Raw genomic sequence first — 6741 nt, 5'->3', positions numbered from 1 at the left:
CCCCCTCCTTCCAAGATAGAGAGGCTTTTTGGGGTGTCACAGCTCCTACGGACCTGGGGACAACAACCCCCACCCCTGAGCATGGTGGCAGACAACTCTCTTTGTCCTCAGGTCCAGTAACACCCACTGGTGACCAGTTAGCAGTGGGGTGTGGGGGAGTTAATGGGGAGGGGAGACAATGGGGAGGGGGTTCCTGAGCTTTTCTGAGGCATCCCTTTGAGGTGTCCCTGGTGTTGACCTCAAGGATCCCTGAGGTGTCCCTGGAGGAGGGGAGGATTCCAGGCAAGTCCCTGGGGTATCCCTGGATTTTCCTTGGGATGACCTGCGGGTCCCTGGGGGCAGGAGGAGCTCAGGGAGGGCTCTGCAGAGCTTACTCCAGTTTTACACCTTTCCTAGATTTTTCTCTTCTCCGGGAACGGGGAGGAGGGAGGGAGGGAAGGAGGAGGCAGCCGAGGATGCCGGAACGGCGGCGGGCACCGGGGGGCGCGCCCGCCCCATCTGTGCTGCCGCCAGTCCCATTCCCAGCCTGGGGTCTGTCCCTTCTTCTCCCAGCCACCCAGCGCTTCTCCGAGCTGTCACCCTCCGCTCGAAGACTCCTGGCCTGGGGGAGCACCCCAAAGCAGACGTGGTGGCACAGTGCCACCCTCCCTGCCCTCCAGAGGGTCGGTCCCGAGCATTTTGGTCACCTTGGCACTCCTAAAAACACAGAAACAGAGGACAGACGGATGGCCACGTGGCTGCTGAGCAGGGGGCTGGGTGGCCCTGCCAGCTGCCAGCCACCAGCTCCAGCCCTGAGGTGGGACAGGCACCTGTCACACTGAGTCACCTCTGCACCCCCTTTCCACCACATCTCCAAAGGGCGGGGAGCCAGCCCAGGGGCTCCATCACCCCATGCCTGTCCCCAGCGTCTCCGAGGGGTCCCACACACATCTTCCACGGATGGAGGGCCCTGCCCTACTCCCTTCCTTGTCCCCCACCCCGGGAGACCTCCACATTTTCGGGCCACCTCCCCAGCGCCATTGCCAGCCCTGCGGCACAAAGGAAAGGTGACAGTTTGTCCCCCCTCTGACAGCCCCTGGCACCCCTCTCGCTGAGAAAAGTGGTGGGCACAGGAGCCCACGCAGTTGGGGGGCTCGGATGGAAAGTGTGGAGGGTATGGGGCAGGAAACATGTTGGGGAAGTGCTGAGAAACCCACAGCTTCATTCCCTCCCCAGCATGCAGAAATCACTGTGGGGACGGGGCTCTGCCAGCTTTTTGCTGATGGCTTCACCCGTGACGGGCAACGTGGGTGGCACGTGGGTGGGAGGAGACGTTTCCCTCGCCTCCCCCGCAGCAGCTCACCCAAAAAGTCACCGCATGACTTGGCTGTGTCCACTACTATTTTTAGCTGAGCTGAAACAGAGAGCCTGTGCCCTTCCCGGTGGCATTCTCCCCATGCCACCCACACCGGGGACAAGGTGGTTCCCTCTGACAGGGTTTCCTCCTCCAGAGAGGTGGCATCTATGGGCATTCTGCTCTCATTTTCCACCCACGGGGCTTTCCGGCCGTGTGTCACCTTCCGAGCAAGCAGAGTGACTAACCTGAACCCTTCACACCTTCCCCCCAGTAAATCACACCTCTAAGAGGCTGCTGAGAACCCCCTGAGAACTCTCTGCCACTCAAAAGCTCAAGGAGACCCCCAGCGCCAGCAAAACCCCAACCAGCTTCCCTGGAAAAACCCCTCCTCAGTCCTCTGGGGCTGGGACCTGCTGGAGCGGGGCCAGAGGAGCCCCAGCAGTGACCCAAGGGGGGAACCCCTCTGCTGGGAGCCCACCAGGAGAGAGCTGGGCTTGGGCAGCCTGCAGAGGAGAAGGCTCCAGCTGGGGAGACCTTCTGGTGTTTTTTCAGTAAAGGGTTCTGATAAGAAAGCTGGGGACAGACTTTATAGCAGGGCCTGCTGCAATGGGACAAGGGGGGATGGTTTGAAACTAAAAAATGGAGATTTCAACTAGAGAGATGGGAGAATTTTTTTCCAATGAGGATGGTGAGCCCCTGGCCCAGGTTGCCCAGAGAGGTGGTTGGTGCACCATCCCTGGTACCATTCCAGGTGAGGTTGGCCGGGGCTCTGAGCAACCTGCTTTTGAGCAACCTGCTCTAGCTGCAAATGTCCTTGCTCCCTGAAGCGGGGTTGGACTAGATGACCTTGAAAGTTCCCTTCCCACCCAAACCAGTCTCTTTCCATGACTTGATGACTGCCAAGAGGGCAGCGCTCTAGCAGAAGGAAGGTGTTTTGGTGGAGCAGCTCATCCTTTCGGTATCTCTGCCCTCCAGAGCCGATGGGAACCAGCCAGGGTGAGGCTCAGGGTGATGCTGGAAGCAGGTCTGTTTTGGGGGTGGAGAATAAAGGGACTGCATTACACTACCTGGATGGAGGGCAGAGCAGAGCAGGCATGACATTGGTGGCTGGAAAAAGGACACCTAGCTGACTGTATTTCTTTCTTACCTTAGAAATACAGCCTGCAACCCTCCATGGCTCCACCGCTGCTCAGCCCCCACACAGCTCGCACCCATCCCTGGGGAAGGTCGGTGGTTTTCATGTATTTTCCAACAGGTTTTTTTCTCCTCTGCAGTGATTTCATCCAGGGGTCTTCCCTGCTCTCCACATGAGCAAATCCATTCATTGCAAGCTTTCAGCTCCTGCCCACGAGCAGGTGGTTGGGAACATTTCAGTAGTAAAAGTAAAACTCCTGCCCAGAAACCCCCTGTGATTCAGTTTGGGGCTGGAGGGGAAGGGGGGGAAACTCATTTTCATAGTAGTATGTTGAAAAAGAGAAAATTTTCAGCTGCCAGCTGACTGGCCATGATCAAGCAGCTCTTGCTGTAGGGTTTTCCCTGGGAGCAGAGAGGAGGAGATGGCCCAGCATGTGGCACTCAGGACAATGCACGAGATGCTCAAGGAGCTGCCAGGGACAACCAGGGTAGCTCACTGGAGGATGGACCCAGCCAGGACAAGCTTTAAACAGGGGCAATTCCAGCTCATTTTCAGTGTCCTGCTCCATTCAACTGGATTTTCTCTTGCTAGTTTATTGTGTGCAGCCCCAAACCTAAACATTTCTGGGTGCTGCTGAGATCTCCATTGATCTGAGGTGGGATAGCTCATCCTGATGGGACATATCCTGTGGCTGCAATCACCCCTTGGGATTCTCCAGGTGGAAGTTCATGACTGAAGGGGAAAAGCCTTTGGCTGTGCAAAGAGGAGGAGGAGCACAGCCCCATGGGAGGAAGGCACTCTCTTTTATACCATGTTTAATCTCCTCCAGTATCTCCTGGGTCACCTCATTTCTAGTAAGTGGCTGGATTTCCCACCCGCATTGCTCACCACGGCCAGCCCCCACCCACATCACGTCCTCCAGCGTGGACCGTGGGCAAGAGGAGCCCAGAGCCACGTGTGGACAGATATCTGGCCAAGGCTAGTTAAATCCTGAGGTCTTCAGGGACAGAACACTCATGGCCTGGGGGTGACGGCACATGGGAGTGCTCCTGGGCCAGCTCCAGCTTGGAAGGGCCAGGACAGACGGAGCCTGAGATAAGATGTTAGATAAGAAGTACATCGAGATGGCTCAGGCTTATCTTCTCCAGGGGTCAGGGAGGATGGAAGACGTTGCTGGGATCTCCATCCCTAGGATCCTGATTCCAGGCTCCTTCTGGGGAATCTCTGTACCCCCATACTGGCAAGGGAAGCTGCCCGAGGGGATGCTAGGGCTGGAGACGGCATCTCAGATGAGCCTGTGGTCCGTGAATGCCTTGCATGGAGCAAACAGGCAGCTACGGTGGATTTCTCACCAGCTCCTGCCTCTGATTCAGACAGCTACAGGATTTCCTGGGTCTATTGTCCTGCCCAGCAAACTCTCCTCCCAGAGCAGCTTCCAAGGCTACTGGTGAGGCCAGAGGAAGAAATAACCCCCAAAAACAGGTCTGGGAAAAAAATTAAACACTCTTGAGGCTTTTGTTTTCTGCCTGTGGTGGAGGAAGCCTGGAGAAGCTGCTGCCATACCTGACCTTCCTGTGTGTGCCCACTCCCATCAAAACAAGGCTCCCGAAATAACTCCCTTGAACAATGTGACCAGTCTCAGCTTTCTCTTCCCCAAGCACAGCAGCCCTGGAGCCTGCAAGAAACCTCAGCACATGGGTTTGCCCACGGGTTTTGACTCATTGTATTTATAGGTAGCAGCCAGCGGCCGGGGAAATGTAGCTCAGAATAAAACACAGTCCAAAGCGCTCAAGTTTTGGTGCTTTTCGCAGGAAACTTAGCAAAAGGCTCAGTTTTTTGTCCTGGTTGTTGCCAGGGAAGCGGGGACATGGTCCCACTTGCAAAGGCTGGGGAAGGAGATGCTGCTGAAGCCCCTTTGCAGGTCCGTGGGGTCTCCGTGTTACCAAGGGATCTGGGGCTGTCCCTGTGGCACTTGGTCCCCTACTCTCAGCCTGCTTCATGGGAAGAGAATGGAGCCAGGGTGGCTGGGATGGTGTTACCGCAGCCCTAAGGCCCAGTACATCTCTCCCCACCTGCAACCAGCAGCAGTTCAGTATCAGCCCAGGGCACCACGGAACACTCAGGGGATCTGTGGTTTTAGGGAGAGATTTTAGAGCTTGGATAACCCAACATGTGGAAACCTGAAATCACAAACCCCTTGCATACAGCAGCCAAGAGATAATGCCCAGGCTCTGGGTTTTTCCCCGTACCCATCCTGGGCAAGCTTCCCTCCTCCCACCACCACGCAGCGTGGACTGCTAGAAATCACACTTCTTGTTTTAGCTCCACCGAAACCCGCCCGCCTCTCGAGCTCGGTTCTCCTTCCTTACGTCAAGATGCTGCTGCATATGCCACCAGCACCAGTGGGAAGTTTTCTGCCAACCCTGCTGCTAAGAAAGAATTGTGGCAGGGGAGGCTTGTGGTTTCGGCTGCCAACCCCACCCCCAGCAGATCAGGGACCTGGGTTGCAGGTCCTGGGGGACAAAGGTGCCCGTCACCACCGTCCCTGTGCCCCCACCGCCTCCCAGCTCATCAGTGCATCGCTGCAAATGGGGACTGGAGCTCAGGAGGTCTTCCACCTGACCACCTCAGTATTTTCCAGAGCTACCTGCAGGAATGGGCCCAGCAGCAAGCACTAAGAATAAAGCCCAGAGAGAGTTGGGGGCGGGTTTAAGTGAAGCCACGGCCCTTTGGAAGCTTCAAAACAGGGCTGACAGGTCTGCCTGGCTCTGCAACCGGTTCTGCCTTTGTGCCAAGGTGCTTTGATGGAGGCTTTTAAAGAGAGAGGGAGGAATTTTTCTCTCCTGCTTTTGTCGGCGCCTTTTAATAGCTTGAATTCCTGTTCCCTGCTTCCCTCCATCCTAAGCCAGGCCTTTTTTCCCCCCACTCTGCCTGTCAATCATCAGCTCATTTTCTCCCCAAAACCAACAAAAAAAAGGAGCTGCGGGTTCAGCCCCGCTCTGTTCCCCGGGCTGCCAGCCAGGCCCTCACTCCTTTTCAAGAGCCATTCCCGACGTCAAAGGCAAGGAGGCGCGGGAGCATCCCAACGCCCTCCCCAGCTCTCGGCAGAAGGTGCCGGGACAGCTCTGCACCCGGGAGGACCCACCGGCGCTATTTATACCCCTCGGGTGGCGGGTGATGATGAGCAGGGTGCTGCCAACACCCCCTTCCTTAGCTTTTCCCAGCAGGAATTTGCTCCTGCTGGTGTCAGCCTGAAGCAGAAGCAGCAAGCCCAGCATGACCTGGGGCTGCCAAGCAGCAGAGAGGTGGAAGAGGGTGTGGGGAGCTCTTGGTGGGGGCAGGGGGAGACCCCAGCCACTGTCACAGCAACGTCCCTTGGCTCCTGGGGAGAAACACAGCACTCGCCTGGCTCGTCTCTATTCTTTATTTCAGTGATCACATTCTCACTTTGGTCACAGCTCTGAAACGTTTTTTTTTGGGGTTTTTTTTTTTGGTAGCTGTTGCAGTGTTCGTTCTTTCCTCTTCTCTAATCTGAACCCACTCTCTATAATATTATAAAATTATACAAGCTGATAATAAATATGTATTTGTTAAGTTCACAAAGTTAAAGTGCTTTGAGAAGGGACATAAGAAGCTCTAACATAGATCCGGGGGGGAGTATCTCAGAAATGTAGTGCAGTAGGAAGCTCTGGCCCATTGTCCGTAGTCTGCGGTGGTCACAAGAAGCCCTCTGGCCAAAAAAAAGACCCCTTGGGGACTCCTGAGCGTCTCCGAACAGGCACGAAGCAGGAGCTGGGCTGCTGTGACAGGTTATTGGAAGCATGAGATCTGCTGCCCGCCCCGATACCATGCCCGGGACTGGAGCGTTTCAGCGGAAAGGTTCGGATGAGGCGTGGGATTCGCCCCTCGCCCACAGCTGCGGGGAGAGCATCCCGCTTTTCACAGTTTAGTCTCACTCGGAGGCCTCCAAAGCCCCAGGGAAGCAAACCCCACTCCTCCCCCAGACCCTGGCTGCGGGGGAGAGGGGCTGGTCTACTCTGGGCTGGGAGGGGGACAGGCGGAGCTGCCTCCACGAGCCCATGGGCAGGGGCCTGAGTTTTTTTTTTCCCTGAGGAAGCCCGGTCCTGGGAGCAGGGGCTGCCTGCTGCCCACGTGTCAATGCCCTTTAGCTGCCTATGGAGGATTTGTGCGTTTAAAACTTCCCAGGGCCTCCCAGGTTTGGGTTGGGCTCCGCTTCCACTTTTCCTCACGTCCCCTTTGCTCTTGTCCT

The sequence above is a fragment of the Merops nubicus genome, unplaced genomic scaffold (assembly GCF_000691845.1).
Source record: "Merops nubicus isolate BGI_N331 unplaced genomic scaffold, ASM69184v1 scaffold24365, whole genome shotgun sequence".
NCBI lineage: Eukaryota > Metazoa > Chordata > Aves > Coraciiformes > Meropidae > Merops > Merops nubicus.
This window is presented reverse-complemented; position numbering follows the sequence as displayed.